The sequence below is a fragment of the Callospermophilus lateralis genome, unplaced genomic scaffold (assembly GCF_048772815.1).
Source record: "Callospermophilus lateralis isolate mCalLat2 unplaced genomic scaffold, mCalLat2.hap1 Scaffold_45, whole genome shotgun sequence".
Lineage (NCBI taxonomy): Eukaryota > Metazoa > Chordata > Mammalia > Rodentia > Sciuridae > Callospermophilus > Callospermophilus lateralis.
This window is the reverse complement of record NW_027514398.1, coordinates 4244863-4265442: the sequence shown is the minus strand read 5'-3', so window position 1 is coordinate 4265442 and position 20580 is coordinate 4244863. Positions and strand designations below refer to the sequence as shown.

General features: G+C 40.9%; 1 pseudogene; it reads right to left on the bottom strand.

The window, feature by feature from the left end:
• The window catches only part of LOC143388919 (formylglycine-generating enzyme-like), a 61981-nt pseudogene that overhangs the window by 15624 nt on the left and 25777 nt on the right, over positions 1–20580 (bottom strand).

Below are 20580 nucleotides of genomic sequence, written 5' to 3'. Positions count from 1 at the left end.
GGACATCTACAGAATGGATTCATGATGTTACTCTGTGCTCAGCCCTGGGGGTACAGTATATGATCTAGAAATGGAGCAGACAAATAAGCAAATAATTGCAAGTCTGTGATAAGTGAGGCCAAGAAGAGCTCAGTGAGCCATAGAAGTCCAAGGAAAGGCACCCAATCAATGTCAGGGGATGATCCCGTGGATTCTTCCCATTGTAGGTGAGGAGGTGGAGAAAGTAGAGGTGGTGGTGGGGGGTGCACCCAGGGCTTTCCACATGGGAGTCCATCCACCACTATATACGTGGTCCAGCAAAGGTGGACATTGATTTTTCTTGTCAAGTAAAATGTACCAAAGATCTTTAGAACCTCAGCTCTGGAGGGTGTGGGGAGATCAACTAGATTCAACCAGCACTCAAAGGCATCCCCTCTACCATGTTTCTGGGAAGAATAGGGATGAGGTAGGATGGATACTGGTTCCTATGTGACCTGGTAATTCAGATTTACACCTGTTACCCAAGAAGAATTAAAAACATTTCATTTCACTCCCAAAAGTACCAAGTCTGGCCTTTACAGTCACTCAACCAACAGTTGGTCCCCCCAGTCTCAGTATGAACAATCTATCAGACATCACTTCCTGATGGGCAGCCCATCACATGCAGATCCTTCTAAGAAACAGAGTTCTAATTTACAGCTAAACTGATATTCCTCCCAGAGACCTCCCACCTGCTGGCCCTGATTAGGTTTCCAAGGCCCACACAGCATGAATCAAATTCCTCTTTCATTCGCCTTTCAAACATCTGTAGAATAAACTACACTCATTCACCTCTTAGGTCTTCTTTAGGTTTGGGAGCCCATTCAACCTTCTCTAAGCTCTCCCATCTCAAAGTTAAGGGCATCCCCATCTCTCCCCAGTTTCTCAAGTCAAAATCCAAAAGTCATTAGATTCCTCTTTCCTTTTCTAGGTTCTCAGAAGTTATTTTCAAATATCAGACCACTTTTTAGCATCTCTACTCCAACCACCCTGCCTCCCAGCACCATCACCTCTCCCCTAGACTATCACAAAAACCACACAAAGCCAGGTAGTCTCTCTAAAACGTCAGTTAGATCCAATGGCTTCTAACTGATGTTAAGATGACATTCAGACTCCTCTTAACCCACTACCTGGCTCAAGCCCCACCTCATCTTGGGTGGCCCTCTTCTGGATAAACACCAATTTTAAATACAGTCTTTTCAGTAAAATATCTTTTTGTAGTGAGAGAGAATCAACTCCTGGCTTAAGGGTTGAAGCAGAAGTCTGTGGTGGGAAGAGTGAGGCTGGCTCTAAGGCACCTCCAGGTGCCCCCTCAGATGGATCTGGAACTGACTAAAACCATTTCCCCTTCCTGGGCCACAGCTCACCTGTAAGAGGAAGGCTTTTCTGCTGGGTCATTTTGGAAGTTCTATTCATTCTAAATACTTATTTCTTCTTAAGTTGATCTTGAAGCAGGCCAGGCTTTCTGATCAACAGTCTATCTGTTTCTCTAGGGAGGTGGATGGTACAAACCCCAACAATTGGGGCCAGGAGATATCAGCACCATTTTTCTTTCTTTCTTTCTTTCTTTTTTTTCCTTAACTTTTAAAAATTTAAGCTTTCATTGTTTATTTAATTTGTTTTTATGTGGTGCTGAAGATCAAACCCAGTGCCTCACCACACTAGGCACACAACCCCAGCCCACCATTTTTATTTCTTAATTCCAGTTAAGCATCAAAAGACCCATGACTTTAAAAGAAATTTATGGATACCTTACACAGGCATTTCTAATCTGAACCTCTGGGGCTCAGCATGTCTCAAATATATTAATTGTGATCAAGGGCCTTGGAATGGGTTGGGGAAAAGAAGAACCTGTGTCTGTTATCGTCTCGTATGGGGCTCTCTTCCTCTAACCTTATCATGGTTCACTTCCTGAGCTCATGCCACACTGACTGCTAAGTCAAGCGAACAAATGCTCTCTTTAGAAAGGCACAAGAGACAGTGTTACCTTCTTATCTTATCCAATCGGCCAGGCCTGGACTGCCTCCCCCAGAACTCAGTTACCGTGAACCCACCTTAACCCTGATGACAGACCAGTGTCTCTCGCCAAGGAAAAACTGACTGTGTAACCGACACAGGTCACATCAGGTCTGAGTCCTGCGGCTTTCAAAAACTAAATGCCTGGCAGATGATACCCAATTGGCATGCTTTCATTATTTTTTGAGAAATACATATTAAGTGCTTATTAAGTGACAGTTTTTGTGCTGAGGACATAATGGTGAATACAACATGTGAATTCCCACCTACCCTCACAGAATGAATCTAAGAGAGGGTAAAGTATTCAAGAAATATCTACACAAATAAGTGTCATCACAAATAAGTGGATGAACACTGTGAAAGGAAGGCATGAGGAGCCACAGGAACACACCTGGGGAATGTGGATGTCAGGAGGGTGTTCTGACTGACAGCCCAGGGCGGTCAGCTGAGACCTGACCACACAGGGCTGAAGGGGGGAGTTAGTGATGGGCGCAGGAGGCCCTCTGCTGCAGGCTCTGCCCTGTGGTTTCCAAAATGCGTTCCTCCTCATCTGCAAGGGTCCCTTCAAATACCTCTTCCTCACTCAGACCTTCTCAGAGCAAAAAGCATGGAAAATCCCCAGTAGCCAACAAGTGTCACAGAAAAGCACAGGACAGTTTGAGAAGAACAGCACAACCGGAGGAACTGTGCCCACCAATAACAAGTGAGGGGGAGCCCACAGGAAGAAGGAGTGAACACGCTTCAATAGTCCTGCCCCAGGAACCCCCTCACAGTGCTGGAGGCCCCAGAACTCAGCACCACTATCTGCTGACACTGGGGAGGGCTCCCTTGGATATACCATGTCATGGCAGATGGGATCATGGTGGGAGCACACTCAAGAGGAAGGAATTATGTGGCAAGACGGGAAGCGAGAGGGGGGGTTCAGAGGTGAGGCCTACATCTTCCTCACAGTTCACCTCAGTGAGACCAGCAGCAATCCTTCCAGTGGCAGCTCCTGCAATGATCTAATGACCTCCCAATAGGCTCCACCTCTTATTATATTTAACAATTTTATATTTATTTATTCATTTGTTTTCATACTAGGGATTGAACTCAGGGCTACTGACCTACTGAGCCACATCCCCAGCCCTTTATATTTTTGAGACAGGATCTTGCTAAATTGCTTAGGACCCTGTTTAGTCACGAGGCTGGCATCTCAGGCCTGCACAAAGGAGCTAGCTAGGATCTGCTGCCAAAAGGTCTACCACCTCTCTATACTGCCACTCTGGGGACCAAGTTTCTAGCACATAAAACTTTGGGGACAAACCATATCCAAACCAGAGCAGAAGATGAGTTCAATTTAAAAAAAAAAATCCAACACACAGTTTCAAAATGATGGGAATGGCATTAAGAAAATGATAAGTGAATAATAAAATAAATCCTAATCTGTGAACTCAGATGAGGTACGGAAATTAAAAAAAAAAAAAAACTGAAAATAAAACAAAAAGTCTTTTCAGAAATATTGCTTAAGAGGCAAAAGACAAAAAGAAGAATATGTAAAAGAAAAAGATATAAATTGTTTAAAAGAAAATGAACACTGAAAACAGGTAAAAAGAATCCTATGTGGGCTGGGGCTGGGGCTCAATGGTGGAGCACTCGCCTAGTGAGGGTGAGGCACTGGTTCAATCCTCAGCATCACGTAAAAACAAATAAATATAAATAAAGGCATTGTGTCCATCTACAACTAAAAAAAAATCTAAAAAAAAAATCCTACAAATTCCTGAAGACAGGACACAAAAACAGCAATTTATTTAAAATTCTCTTAATGTTTAAAAATTGTGAAAGTACAACACATAGAAAAAGCAAACTGTAAGTGAAAAACACTAACCACAAGGACCAACAGCAAGATACTAGATAATAAAGAAAAATAAATCGTTGGGTTCTCAGGCAAAAGTAATGAGTAACTTCAAAGATAAAGAAAATGAGATAATCATTGAACCTTTGAAGAACAGTACTTCAATCCAAAAGAAAAATAAGTATGTACAACCTGAAGGAAAACATATGTGAATTAAAGATTTCATGTCCAACAAAAGTGACTGTGAAGTAGAAAGAGTACTAACAAAGCACTGTCAATATGTGAAAGTCTGGAGAAGAATGTCCCCTGGCCATTACTTGAAGAACCTGGTGCAGAAGAGTTTTGCCAAGTCAAATGACTAGGGCAACAATGTCACAAAGCACCAACCATGTGCTTCCTTGGATAGATAAGCTTCAACAGGAGCTAAAAAGCAGAGAGTACTCTATGCATGGACATATGTTCCGATAATACAGATCAAGTGCGACTATTTTAAAACTGGGGAGAAACAGGAAAAGCATATATAAAAGTCTGGGTTTTTTTTTTTAAACCTGTTCTCGGTAATTACACTGGTGATGATAGCATTGGTGTTGTTATTTTGAGACTGTTATGTATGTAATCTGGGATAAAACAAATGAGTAATTATGGACTACTCTAATTCTATCCCCTATGTCCTTGGGAATCAGGATTACCGGTGTCGGGAAAAGAAAAGAAAAAAAAAAGGAGGAAAAGATGTCATGCAGAACAGGTTTAAAAACCTGAAGTACAATGTGGACTCACAGGGCACTGTATCTTAGCTCTGTCCACTGGGAGATCTAGAAACAACCACAAACCTAACAGCAGCAAGTTCACCTGGAACCTGGAGAAGGTTCTAGAAACACTATTCTCTACAAAAAGTAGTGTCTGCTTAGAGTAATGGGCAATTCCAGGCAGGGGAGGGTGATATATCCTGCCTTAGAAAAAGCAAAGAAGCTACAAAGGGTTCCTAGGGTCAGTTCAAAAGGGATCAGGATCAGCTGTCCAAAGCAGAACGTCAGAATGGGGAGTAATGTGCAAATGGACAAAGGGTTTCTTTCTTGGCGGATGAAAATGTCCTATTCCATTCTGTGATGATGGCACATACATGGCAAAACAACTCCATACATACATGGTAAAACAACCCAGGAACTGTTTGCTTTAAAAGGTGTATTTCAAAGCATGTAGATTATATCTCAGTATAGCTGTTAAAAAAGAGAGAGAGAGAGAGAGAGAGAGAGAGAGAGAGAGAGAGAAAGGATTCCCAAGAACTTGAAATGGCATCCAGTGTTCAAAAGTCAAGGGATCATGATTCCAAGTGAATCAAACCCACAACATGTATTTAAATTCTGAGTTCATAAAGATGATTTTAAAAATCTGGTTCCAAGTACATAAATCTACATTTATGATAAAACTGCACAGAACTGTATACACACAGAGAATGAATACATATAAAACTGGTGAAATCAGATGAAGACAAGTGGGTTGGACTAATTTCCAATTTTCTGGTTGTGAAAATATAGTATAATTATTTACTATGAGAACAATAGAGGAAACACAGAAAGGGGTATACAGGATCTCCCTGTATTATTTCTTTGCAACTGCATGTGCATCTATAATTACCTGAAAAATGAAAAGTTCAATTAAAAAAAAAGAAAGAAATAAAACCCATCACCTATACAGAGTAATGGGAAATCAACTCATTTTTTTAAAAGCTAGTAAAGATTCATTTACCTATTTTTCTTCTATGACCCATATGAATGGTTAAGAAAATAGTAAGAGGAGTGAGCTTACCTCTTTATTATTATTATTATTATTATTATTATTATTATTATTATTATTATTAGTTGTAAAAGGACACAATATCTTTTTATATATTTATTTTTATGTGGTGCTAAGGATCGAACCCAGTGCCTCAGTGAGGTACAGCCCCAGCCTGAGAACTGAGCTCTTTATGAAAATATCCTCATTAATAAATGAGAAGAGGGGCTGGGTATGTGGCTCAAGCGGTAGCGCGCTTGCCTGGCATGCGTGCGGCCCGGGTTCGATCCTCAGCACCACATACAAACAAAGATGTTGTGTCCACCGGAAACTAAAAAATAAATATTAAAAAAATCTCTCTCTCTCTCCTCTCTCTATCTTAAAAAATAAAAATAAAAAATAAAGGCATGTACCACCACACCTTTTAAAAAATAAATAAATAAATGAAAAGAGTAGATAAATAAATGAAAAAGAACTATTTAGATAATCACTCTTACAACCCCAAATAAACTCCTGGAGTTAGCCACCAGGCATTATCAACAGCTAGCATGAAGAGAAGCAGAAGGAACACGTATCTGATGCCTCCTATGGGGGAAGACACAACTTTAATGTCTTGCCATGGAGTGAACATGGGTCTGATCAGACTTGAGGATGTAGTTACCAATTAGCAGGTCACCAATGACAGAGAGAAGAGCTGAACTGCACTGTCAGAGCACAATCAGCAACATTCAGATGTGGGCCAGTCTGCAGGTCCTGTATTCTTCCAGGGATAAACCAGGAGGAAAGACAGGGGGATGGGGCAACGGAAAGGAAACCTACAGATTATAAGAGTCTCAAAAGACACAGGTTTCCTTAAAATGGGTAAGGTTAAACTTGGGACATAACCTGGGCGATAATACTAGAAAAAAACTTAAGGGTGCATCTGCTTTAAAAAGCAAGATAGGGCTACCTTAGGGACAGTAGGGGCTGCTGGACTAGGCAGCCAAATTCTAATCCCTGACCTGTGTGATGGTCACAGACATGTCTGCCCTAGGATAACTCAGAAAGCTACCCCTCTGTTATGTCACCTTTCTCCATTTTTATTTTATTTTGCAATAAAAAGATCTTCAAAAGTGTGTGGGGGGCATTGTATCACTAGCATAACCTGCATAAATGCAAGGCAACATTTAAAATAAATAATGAAAATAAGTAATACTATTTAATTTTTAGCTACAACTATAGCCTGAGAAAGATTCCAAGCCCTGTTTTCATCTCTGGGATATATAAGGAACTCAAAAAACTTACCATCAAAAACAAAAACAAACAAAAAAAAAAACAACCAACCCAATCAATAAATGGGTCAAGGAACTGAACAGACACTTCTCAGAAGAAGATATTCAATCAATCAACAAATGCCAGGTGTCATTCTGACCGGCTCTCAACACAACATCTCTAGTAATTAGAGAAATGAAAATCAAAACTACTCTAAGATTTTATCTCACACCAGTCAGAATGGCAGTTATCAAGAATAAAACAAAAATAAATGTTGGTGAGGATGTGGGGGAAAAGGCACACTCATACATTGCTGATGGGACTGCAAATTAGTGCAAGCAATCTAGAATGCAGTATGGAGATTCCTTAGAAAACTTGGAATGAAACCACCACTGGACCCAGCTATCCCACTCCTGGGTCTATACTCAAAGGACTTAAAATCAGCATAATATAGTGAGACAACTACATCAATGTTCATACCAGCTCAATTCAGAATAGCTGAACTGTGGAACCAATCTAGATGCCCTTCAGTTGATGAATGGATAAAGAAACTATAGTATATATACACAATGGAATATTACTCAGCATTAAAAGAGAATAAAATTATGACATTTGCAGGTAAATGGATGGAGTTGGAGAATATCATGCTAAGCAAAGTAAGCTAATCCCCAGAATCCAAAGACTGAATATTCTCTCATAAGTGGACACTGATCCATAACAGCAGGGACAGAGACAGGGAAAGAATAGAGGAACTGTGATAGGGCAAAGGGGAGGGGGGAAGGGGAGGGGGTATGGAGGCAGGAAAGATGGCAGAATGAGATGCATATCATTACCCTAGGTGCATGCATGACTGCACATATGGTGCGACGCTACATCCTGTACAACTAGAGAAATGAAAAGCTGTGCTGCAACTGTGGACAATGAATCAAAATGCATTCTACTGTCATATATACCTAATTAGAATAAATAAATAAATATATTTTTCATGTCGTATGCTTCTAGAAACACTGAATTTATAAATGATCTAGTGCCAGGCATGATGGGGCATACCTACAATTCCAGCGACTGGGAGGCTGAGGCAGGAGAACTACAAGTTTAAAGCTAGCCTCAGCAACTTAATGAGATCTTAAGAAACTTAGGGAGACTCTGTCTCAAAATTTTAGAAAAGGGCTGGAGTGTAGCTCAGTGGTACAGCCCTTGGGTTCAACCCCACTACTGAGATGAGGAGAGATCTGATGCATCAAACTAAGTCAGGCCTCAGGAGATGAAGAAAACAAACCCGAGCTCTTCTATAACTCACAGATTGTATTCATTCAGCCTTCTCCAAACAAGCTTAAAAGGTTTGCTTTTCCATTATGAGCATTTAAGCAAGTGACAACACTGAGTCCCAGTAAGAGGTACTTGTCCTCATCCTGGTTACAGGTGCCCAGACTTCCCTAAAAGGGAAGTGCCCACTTAAAAGGGCACCTTTGGAGCCCAGCAATAATTCACCTCTCCCTTCATGCCCAATGTGTTTGTAGGTTCTCCAGGGACAAGATGTCCTGTATCTGAATGCACAAAGAACAGAAATAAGCACATTTGCCCTCCCTCGCCCCAACTCTGTATCTTAAAACAAGATACCATATCCCAAGCTGCTGGGTCATCAACACCAGCCAGAATTGACCACCAAGCCCTTGGAAAAAAAAAGATGGGGAGATCAGATTACATAACAGACCTGTAATATAAACTTGCAAAGAGCAAAGAAAATGTGAAATTCAAATGGAGCCAAATCACATTTTTCAAACACTTATCTCAAATACAGAAAAAGTGACCTGACTCACTAAAACATGGTTTGAGACTAAGTCTTGTTTTACTTTATTCCCCTCCCACATCAACTGCTACATTAGTTTGAAATGAAAGAAAATGTGGAATGCACTAGCTCAAAAAGAAAGAAAGAAAGGAAATGTGAGCCAGGATAGCTCAATTTTTCGGGTAGTGCTGCTCTCCAGAGAGGACAAAATGCCGGCAACACATAAAGTTCAGGAGTGGGACTGTGGAGCTCAGTGGTAGAGCGCTTGTCTAGCATGCACAAGATGCTGGGCTCCAAACCCAGCACTGAGAATAATAAAAAGATGAAATGCAGGCAATAATTCAAAGGAAACTATAGGCAGGTTGAAACTAGATTCATCTTCAGATCTGTTTGTTTGTTTGGTACTGTGGATTGAACCCAGGGGTGCTTAACTACTGAGCAAACCCCCAGTCTTGTTTCCTTTTTATTCTGAGACAGGCTCTAAGTTGCTTAGGGCCTCCCTAAGTTGCTAAGGCTGGCCTCAAACTTGCGATCCTCCTGCCTCAGCCTCTGGAGCCGCTGAGATTACAGGCCCATGCCACCATACGCAATACATCTGCATCTTAGTCAGTCTCCCTTGAGTAGACTAACCCCTCCCTCACTGTCTGCTGTTGCCTCTGCGTTCTCTGCACATTTTTCTGTGTGACTTTCCAGCCTGGCCTCATACCTTCCCTTGTTCTTAAATTTTTGTGAGAGATGTACACAAGCAAGCCCATAAACGCCACGACCCTGCTGAAATGGCTGGAACAGGAATCTAAATTAACTATGATATAATTACATACATAATGTCTATATATACACTTCAGTTGAACAGCTAACATAAAATTGAATCTTCTCTAATTTTGATCAACATTCAAAAGAACAAGGAGGTAATTATTTAAATAGTGCTGTGAATTCACCTGTCCACCCAATGTATGAAATACTTCTATTATTATGGAAGCACACTGCACCATTTCCAGTTAAGAGAAACACACCTAGTTCAAATTCCATGGGTCCTCCCTATGACACAGTATACCCCTGCCTGTAAGGACCAGTTCCCAGCCTTCATTATGAACATTTGCAGCAAAGGGGCCCTCCACGGAAACTGCTCTGACCATGTGAGTTCATGAATGTCAGAACAGGAAGCTCCGTCTCCACCTGGCCCCTGATGATATCAAGAGCATGGAAACGAACATTCAGTTAACTCTCCATTCTCCACATACCTATGATAAAGGACACCCACCAGTGTTTGGAGCTGTACTTAGGAACACAATGCATAACTGGGACGCCCAGGACAGAAGGCAGACAGAAACTTCCTCAGATACCATCCACCTGTGGGCCTGGTTCTCTGGGCAAATCTGTAGCCACAGAATTGCCAGGTGTTAGGAGGAAGAGGAAGGGGGTCCTTGAGTTTGGATTTCTCACCCAGACCTTTTCCAAGGAGCCATGAGCAGTACGAGAGCCTGTTAAAGGTTACTTACTGCTTGCTGGATGCCAGTCTTCACCTGCTCGCTCAACATGCCTTCAAAGACAAAGGAGTCACCAAACTCCTCAGCCTACAGGGAAGGTAAGAAATAGAAACCCAGAGAAGGTTGCAGTGATGTGGTGTATGCATGCCATCTTCTTTGGACACTGCTAACGGGATTCTTCTCCCAATGAACCTGAGTTTTTCCTACATCTTCCCACAAGACCCAGAAATGACTTATAGTCATCTGTGTCCCTCTTAAAACAGGTTAATGTTGCTCTTTGAACCTGTTTTCATTTAGTTGTTAAGAGTGCTTTACCACTGAGCTATATCCCCAGCCCTTTTTCCAATTCTGAGACAGGGTCTTGCTAAGTTACCCAGGCTAGACTCAAACTTGCAATCCTCCTGCCTCAGCCTCCCCAGTCTCTGGAATTACAGGCATGCACCCCTGCACAGGGTGCTGAGATTAGCTTTTCAGAACAAACTGTTCACATTTACCCAAGTTTACAAATAGCCCAGGGAAATAACAGAAATCTATACATATGAGATTGTGTAACCCAGCCTGTCCTTTGTCCTCCTCCTGGAATTCAGCAAAAATAACTAAATGCCACTGCTGATATTCTGACACATTCTGGCTCCACCGAGGTATTAAATGTGTTTATAAATATCAAGTGGTTAATTTAAGCACTAGATGGAAACCTGAACTTTAATAATTCTATTTAATATGAACATCTCAATTCTTCACAGACCTGGTTCTCTTCCTTGCGTGAGATCTGGTTCTGAAAACCGGGTCCTCTGTCCCTTGGCATCCGTGACTCTACTCCTCCTCTAGTTTTCTTCCATATATCTGACTATTCATCCTCATCCCCTGAAATACATGGGCTCTTTCTACGGTTCCTAAGATGCTGCGGTTTCTCAGAGCGCTGTCCCTGCTTTCTGCACTTCTCACACTAGGTCAGCAGCCTCCAGCTCTGTGATCATACCTTGGCCTGTGAAAACCAGAGGCTGCTGCTCCCCATCCCTGGGGAGTCTGATCCTGGGGGCTGTGGCAAGGCTCAAAAACTCTGCCTAGGTCACACCTGTAGTCCTGACACTGGTGGTTCCAGATAAACACACTGGTCAACCGCTGGCAACTTCCCATGTTGTTACTTTAATTACAGCCAGAACTTCCCATGGCTCCAGAGCTCTGCCCCAGTCCCAAGCTGTCCTCACCTGACTGCGGCCTTGCACTTCAGGCCTTACCCTGGCACCTCAAGCTCCCCTTCGGGTGGCGCTTACCATCCTTTCCTCACCCCAGATGTTCTTACTATATTTGCTGGTGACATCACCGTGCCTAACAACCTAAGCCAGTTTATTCATTTCACAAACACTATCTACCCAACACCCACTATGCGCTGGATTTAGAACTAAATGAGGGGACACAAGGTCAATATCAGAAAGGCATGATCCCTGTCTTCATTGTGCTTAAGTGTGCCGATACAGGAAAAAAAAATCATGCCCAATGAAGAAAGAAAAAAATGATTATAACTTCATTTCACCTTGTAAGGTTAAAAAAAAAAGTTAAACACAAGCCTCCTTCTGACAGAGTGAACAGAGGTAGTCTCCTTGAAAAAGTGATAATCAAGCTGAGATGACAAGAACAAGCAGCAGCCAGGCACAGTGGACACATCTGCAATTCCAGCTACTCGGGAGATGGCAGCAGGAGGATCGCAAGTTCAAGGTCAGCCTCAGCAACTTAGCAAAACCCTGACTCCCAAAAAATTAAAAAAGAAAAAGATGGAGAAGGAGACAGCCTTGTAAAAAGAAGATAAGTAAAGCAGCTGTGGATTCCAAGCGGAGGAAAAATACGAACCAAGCTCCCAGGCTGGGAAAGAAGGTCTGGTTCTCAAGGAATAAAAACAAGACCAGTAGGACTGGCAAGGGGCGTGGGATGTAAAATAATGTTGAAGTGGGGGGGAGGAATCTGTAAAGTGCTAGAAAAAAATGAAGCATTTTTTCCAAGTTAGGGCTTCTGAGCCCCCGTGCCCTACACCCTCTGGCATCATACTGAAGCTTAGAAACCTCCTTCTCAGAATGAAACATTTAAATGTATAAAATAAAATCAATAAGACTACTAAAACAATCATTACATAAATATTAATAAAACAAATGGCTGTTAGAGTCACCTGTATGCTTTTTAAAAAAAAATATTTTCTTTAGTTGTTGATGGGCCTTTACTCTATTCTTTTATTTTTATGTGGTGCTGAGAATCAAACCCAGTGCCTCACACCTGCCAGGCAAGTGCTCCACCAAGGAGCCACAACCTGAGTCCCACCTGTATGCTTTTTATTAACATATTAAGTAAGATCTGGTACTAGTTCTCATAATTATCCTATTTCAAAGTGGGATGAATGCAAACAGTATTTCAAAATATCTGGAATAATAACAATAAGAAAGTAAATCTGTGATTTCTTTGTCTTTTTTTTTTTGTACCAGGGATTAAAAACCCAAGGGCACTTAATCACTGAGCCACATCCCCAGCCTTTTTAAATATTTTATTTAGAGAAAGGGTGTTGCTGAGTTGCTTAGGGCTAAGTTGCTGAGGCTGGCTTTGAACTCGCAATCCTCCTACCTCATTCTCCTGAGCCACTGGGATTACAGGTGTGCCCCAATGTACCTGATGAAGTCTGATTTCTATTGGTAACAAAGTCACAGGTACTAAGTTTACCATGGTTTGTTGTCTGTGTGATAATTGAAGGGCATGCTAAATTTCAGGTAGAAATATCCAGATGAAAATTTTTCTCCTCTGTGCTCATGGATGCCTAAATTCTGCTTACTCTATCTAATCTTCATAGAGAACCCTGGTCTAAGGAAAGCCTTCTTCCCACGAAATCTTCTAACTTTAGCAGAGTACTGGCAACTTGACCTTGGAATATTCTTTTCAAACAAAAAGAACACAGATGTTTGCTTCTGACAAATGTTATTAAAAAGATTTATAACCACTTTGTATATTTGGGGAAATTTCAAAGAAATGTGAGAATGCAAAATCCTATCTGACCATTATTTTGCTTTTCACATGCACTCTCAAATTAATGCTTTTAAATTAAGAAAAAAAGATAGTTGGTGCTTTAAAAAGGAAAAAAAGAAAAGAAAACAGGAACTCCACATACTCAAGACAAGGGGAAAGTTTTTGGCAAGAGAAAATGGGATGCGTTTTAGAAAACAAGTCTATTTCAGAGACTCATAGAAACGCTCATTAATTCCAAAGCTTCCCCTTCCTGTTCTCATTTAGGGCAAACATCCAGTTCCAGAGCCCTGCTTGGTGGTTCAGTGACCACGGGATAATGCCAGGAACTGCCACAGAGGAGCCTGTGAACCATTGAGGCACTGGAATAAAGCCACAAAAATGAAAACCTGCACTCTGGCATCTATCATTCCTAAAACATGTAATGCTTCTGGAACATCCAAGTTGCACGTTATTGACAGGGAAGAATGGCCTTACTTTATGTGACATCTGTTATCTCAAAAAGTTGAGTGAACAGTCACCATCTCTGGCATGCTTGAGCATTAACACAACATACCTTTATGTTTAAGAACACAGGCTCTGGGGTCCCACTGTGCAGGTTGGAATCCCAGTTCCATCAGTAACTAGCCACACAACTTAGAGCAAATCACTTTTCTAACCCTCAGTTGCTACCTGAAGAAAAACCCACTGCACAGGGTTTCTGGAGAAATTAAGTGAAATACATAAATAAAGGGCTTATGTTAACTGTGATTTAAAACATTTCTCAGAGCAATGGAAAATAATTAAGTTTCCCCTTTTGTCCCCAACCACATTACCTCTGTCAAATAGCCAGTGGAGTTCACAAACTTCTCGAATTCAGCATTACTGACTTCATAGGCATCCATATAAAAGGCATCAACAGTAACTCTCCTTGCAGGGGCTTCCCCGTCCTGCTTTATCTGAGGATCATCTGTGCCCATTGTAAACACTCCAGCAGGGATGGGGACCATCTGCAGTGAAGACGGAGACACAGAAGTCATGCATCACAAACTGTACCTGGGCAAGGCGTATAGTTCTCAGTCCACAGTAAGCACATATGCTTAGTAACCCCCACCAGGAAATCACCATAAAATTAGCAAAATCACTCCACGCCCCAATGAAGGTGAACCATGAACTGGGGAAAAAAAAAGGTGAAAATTTTTTAGGAAAGTAAGTTTCTTTAGCCCAAATTCTACATGTCCTAAATTTGCGCACAGCATGCAAACAGGATTAATAGAAACCAAATCGTCTAATGGGGAGCCACAGGTGCCGGGAGAGCATGCCATATTTCTTCACTAGATACATGTGTACATATTTTCTTCAATATTTTCATTTCTTTCAAATTAATTTTAAAAACATACATAAAAATGCCATATATAATATCACCAAATACTCACTGCATGATTTTTTTTCTTTTTTGGTTTAAACAATGGAAATTTATTTCTTAGGGATCTAGAGACTAGCAGTCCAAGATCAAGGTGTTAGCAGCTCTGGTTTCTTCCGAGGCCTCTCTCCTGAGATTTTAGATGCCCACCTTCTTACCATGAGCTCACATGGCCTTTTTTCTGTGTGTGCATATCACTGGTATCTCTTTTGTGTGTCCTAATTTCCTCCTCTTATGAAGAAGTCAGATTAGCCAAAGACTTTTTTTGTTTGAGGGTGGGCACTGGGGATTGAACTCAGAGGCATCACTGCATGAATTTTCCCCATTAAAGATAATGGGAAGGGTTTAAATCACTGAAACAGAAAAATCTGAAAAGTTTACTAAGGGATTATGTTTTGTATAATTCCTTACCATATTGCAAGTACATTCTTCCTATCTACCGTCACACATGAACTTAAACTTCCAGGGGAAAGAGACTGGGACTGTTATGTTTACCAGTTCCTAGCTGAGCGGGGTTATGTTTACCAGTTTACCAGGGTTATGTTTACCAGTTCCCAGCCCTGAGCAGAGGGTCTGAGGATGGTACAGTAAGTTTTCAGTTAAAAAATGCAAGTCCAGGAGCTGGGTATGGTGGTTCATACCTATAATACCAGTGGCACTGGAGGCTGAGGTAGGAGGATCTCAAGTTTGAGGCTAGTGTTGCCAACTTAGCAAGGTCCTAAGCAACGTAGTGAGACCCTGTGTCAACATAAAATATGAAAAGGGCTGCAGATGTGATTCAGTGGTTAAGTACCCCTGGGTTCAATCCCTGGTACCCACCCCCCACAAAAAAAGAATGTAAAAATGGTGCAGGCAATACATAAAAAATTCAGCAGGTCCTCAAGAAATGAACAAAGAGTTAACATATGATGCCCCCTTGCACCCCCAGATATTTATCCAAGAGAAATGAAACTATGTCCACACAAAAGGATTCACAGTAGCGTTATTCACAATGGGCAAAAGTGGGAACAACTCAAATATCCATCCTCTGATGCATATGTAGCAAATGTAGTGTACCTTAATTGGAAATAATGCTCAGTCATAAAAAGAATGAAGGGCTGATTCATGTTCCAACATGGATGGACCTCGACAATGAGACTCGAGATGCAAGAATCCATTTCTCAAAGGTCACATATTGTGTGAACTGATTCATGTGAAATATCCAAAATAAAAACACAAACAGAAAGGAGTTGGTGACAATCAGGGGCTGGGGGAGACAGGAATGGGAAATGATTGCTACTGAGTATGGGGTCTCTTTGAGGGGTGATGACATGTTCTAGAATTAGATAGTAATAATGGTGTGACTACACTAAAAAAGCAGTGACTGGTACAGTTTAAGAGTGAATTGTATGATGGGTCAATTATATCTCAATTAAAAGCAGACTCTCAACCATACCATCTGTCAGAAACACACTCTGCAGACGCAATGTCTAACTTTAAAATCACGGGCCCAATGATTCTATACCTAGCAGACCCAAAAGGGTCTACAAAGAAACTATTAGAGCTAATAAATGAATTCAGCAAAGTGGCAGGATATAAAATCAACACGTATAAATCAAAGACATTCCTGTATATCAGGGACAAATCCTCTGAAATGGAAATGAGGACAACCACTCCATTCACAATATCCTCAAAAAAATAAAATACTTGGGAATCAACCTAACAAAAGAGGTGAAAGACTTATACAATGAAAACTACAGAACCCCAAAGAGAGAAATAGAAGAAGATCTTAGAAGATGGAAAAATATACCCTGTTCATGGATAGGCAGAACTAACATCATCAAAATGGCGATATTACCAAAAGTTCTCTATAGGTTTAATGCAATGCCAATCAAAATCCCAATGGCATTTCTTGTAGAAATAGAGAAAGCAATCATGAAATTCATATGGAAAAATAAAAGACCCAGAATAGCAAAAACAATGCTAAGCAGGAAGTGTGAATCAGGCGGTATAGCGATACCAGACTTCAAACTATACTACAGAGCAATAGTAACAAAAACAGCATGGTACTGGTACCAAAACAGGCGGGTGGACCAATGGTACAGAATAGAGGACACAGAAACCAATCCACAAAACTACAACTATCTTATATTTGATAAAGGGGCTAAAAGCATGCAATGGAGGAAGGATAGCATCTTCAACAAATGGTGCTGGGAAAACTGGAAATCCATATGCAACAAAATGAAACTGAATCCATTTCTCTCACCATGCACAAAAGTTAATTCAAAATGGATCAAGGAGCTTGATATCAAATCAGAGACACAGCTTCTGATAGAAGAAAAAGTTGGCTACGATCTACATACTGTGGGGTCGGGCTCCAAATTCCTCAATTGGACACCCATAGCACAAGAGTTAATAACTAGAATCAACAAATGGGACTTACTCAAACTAAAAAGTTTTTTCTCAGCAAAAGAAACAATAAGAGAGGTAAATAGGGAGCCTACATCCTGGGAACAAATCTTTACTCCTCACACTTCATATAGAGCCCTAATATCCAGAGTATACAAAGAACTCAAAAAATTAGACAATAAGATAACAAATAACCCAATCAACAAATGGGCCAAGGACATGAACAGACACTTCTCAGAGGAGGACATACAATCAATCAACAAATACATGAAAAAATGCTCACCATCTCTAGCAGTCAGAGAAATGCAAATCAAAACCACCCTAAGATACCATCTCACTCCAGTAAGATTGGCAGCCATTATGAAGTCAAACAACAACAAGTGCTGGCGAGGATGTGGGGAAAAGGGTACACTTGTTCATTGTTGGTGGGACTGCAAATTGGTGCAGCCAACCTGGAAAGCAGTATGGAGATTTCTTGGAAAGCTGGAAATGGAACCACCATTTGACCCAGCTATTCCCCTTCTCAGCCTATTCCCTAAAGACCTAAAAAAAGCATGCTACTGGGACACTGCTACATCGATGTTCGTAGCAGCACAATTCACAATAGCAAGACTGTGGAACCAACCTAGATACCCTTCAATAGACGAATGGATAAAAAAAATGTGGCATTTATAGACAATGGAGTATTACTCTGCATTAAAAAATGACAAAATCATAGAATTTGGAGGGAAATGGATGGCATTAGAGCCGATTATGCTAAGTGAAGCCAGCCAATCCATAAAAAACAAATGCCAAATGTCTTCTTTGATATAAGGAGAGTAACTAAGTACAGAGTAGGGCCGAAGAGCATGAGAAGATGATTAACATTAAACAGGCATGAGAGGTGGGAGGGAAAGGGAGAGAGAAGGGAAATTGCATGTAAATGGAAGGAGACCCTCAGGGTTATACAAAATTATATACAAGAGGAAGCGAGGGGAAAGGGGAAAATAATACAAGGGGGAGATATGAACTACAGTAGAGGGGGTAGAGAGAGAAGAGGGAAGGGGAGGGGAGGGGAGGAGGGATAGGAAAGGATAGGAAAGGCAGCAGAATACAACAGACACTAGTATGGCAATATATAAATCAATGGAAGTGTAACTGATGTGATTCTGCAAACTGTATATGGGGTAAAAATGGGAGTTCATAACCCACTTGAATCAAAGTGTGAAATATGATATATCAAGAACTATGTAATGTTTTGAACAACCAACAATTAAAAAAAAGGATAAGGCTAACCTCAAGATAGCTGCATCTTGGGGCTGGGACTGTGGCTCAGCGGTGGAACACTCACCAAGCATGGGCGGGACCCGGGTTCGATCCTGAGCACCCCATAAAAATAAAGGCATTGTGGGCTTGGGATGTGGCTCAAGCAGTAGCACCCTTGCCTGGCATGCACTGGGCACTGGGTTTGATCCTCAGCACCACATAAAAATAAAATAAAGATGTTGTGTCCGCTGAAAACTAAAAAATAAATATTAAAAAAAAATTCTCTCTCAAAAATAAATAAATAAATAAAGACATTGGAAAAAAATAAATAAAAATAAAATCAAGGGTCCAAGTCACCTCAGAGACTGCTTGGCAGCTTAGGAATTGTCAGTCTCTACAAACAGGATTTCAAATCAAAGGGGAAAAAACGAAGAAGTCAAAGAGATAATTAGTTGAGATAAAAAGAAAGAATACAGCTTAGCAATAGGAGTGGGAGAATCACAAAAACAAGATTGGAAGAAACAGAAATCAGGAAATGAATGATTATCTTGATTCTACTTTCCATTCCAATTGATTCTCTTTGCTGTCGTTGCTACAATTCTATGCATGCATTTCCTGATAAAAATGGTACTATTCTCATCTATGTGAGTAATAAACATAGCATTTGCCCAATGTGTTTTACTATTCCAAGAAATCATCCTTGGCTACTTCTGTTCCCTAATCCCACCATATATATGTCACCCAGCCTTTCTGATGCTGCTACACGTATCTCCCTCACATCTCTCCCTCTTTTCTATTCCCAGGTAACTGTGCAGGTTCATATCCCTCCTTACTTCTAAATCATCCACCTTCCATTCAATCATTCATTCAACAAGTATCAAATTCCCATGGATGGCTGGGGTGTTGGGGCTCAGTGGTAGAGCACCTGCCTAGCAGATGTGAAAAACTGGGTTCAATCCTCAATACCACATAAAAACAAATAAATAAAATAAAGGTAAAAAGATCATTAAAAAAAATCCTGCAGTGCTTTCTGCAAAACTCAAGCCTTCTATGTCCAGCACAATTTATAATAGCTCCATAACAGAAACAGGCTGGAATAGTCTCTCTCAGCCTCTTTCCACAACCTAAATGTTCATTAATTGTGGACTAGAAAATGGGAAATTAAGCAGCCTTAAGAAAGAAGAAAACCAGCCACAGTGGTGCACACTTGTAACCCAAGGACTTGGAGGCTGAGGCAGGTGGATTACAAGTTTGAGGTCAGCCTCTGCAACTTACGGAGACCTGCCGGGTTCCAGCCCTAGCAGGGTCTAGGGAGTCCTGAAGGATGAGTGGTATCGTTCTGTTCGAGCAATCTCCAGAGAGAGAGCGCTAAAGCAGCTTTCTCTGGGTCCCCTTTTATTACAATTTTTCTCATTTTTATTGATTCACAATACGTCATTAATTATATAATTTAAAACTTTGCCAAGACATGACATTTCCTTAACCATGATTGATGGTACATTAATTTACATTTTTCCAGGATGTGACCTTCAGATGTGACCATCTGAAATTTAATTTGTTTGGCATTTAACATACTCATGCCTCCTGTGAGAAACATAAGCATGAAAATGCAAAGTCCCAATTACATAAAAAAGGGTCTCATGGTTTCGGTTACCCACCAACCAGCGTGGCTTTGCCAGCATTCATCCTCACTGTGACCCTGTCAAGACAGTGGGAGAGCGGCTTTGCCAACACTTTTTCTCACTGTGACCCTGTCAAGACAGTGAGTGAGGGATCGCCTTCACCAGAGACCCTATCTCAAAATTTTAAAAAAAAATGAAAACAGCTGGGGATGTGGCTCAGTGGTAGAGCAATCCTGGGTTGAATCCCTAGTACCACAGAAGAAGAAAAAAAGTAAATATCTAACATTCTGATAGGAAGCGATCTGACCAAGATAAAGAGCTATGTGAACAAAGCACATTGCACAATCGTATACAGGAAGTGCTGCCATTTGTAAAGAGAGGTTGTGGAAAGAAGCTGAGAGAGAATACAAGACTCATATATTTTTGTATTTGCTCCCATTTGTAGAACACAGCTCTGAAAAAAAATACACAAGAAATGCATGGGGTGGTTGTTGGAGGGGAAGGTTAATAGATAAGGTGAAAATTTATCAGTATTCGCACATATATTTTTAAAAATTTTCAAAGTACCATCTATTTGAAATATAAGTGTCAACCTGATCATATCATTTTCCTATTTAAGTTATTCAGGAATTCCCATGACCTTTCAGGGTAAAATATCTAAACATCAGAGTCTAAGTTCTCTCCACCTTTCTTACTCTGTACTTCAGCTGCACTTCTTGAACCACTCTGCCTCTGTAGATGGTGTCATTGTTCAA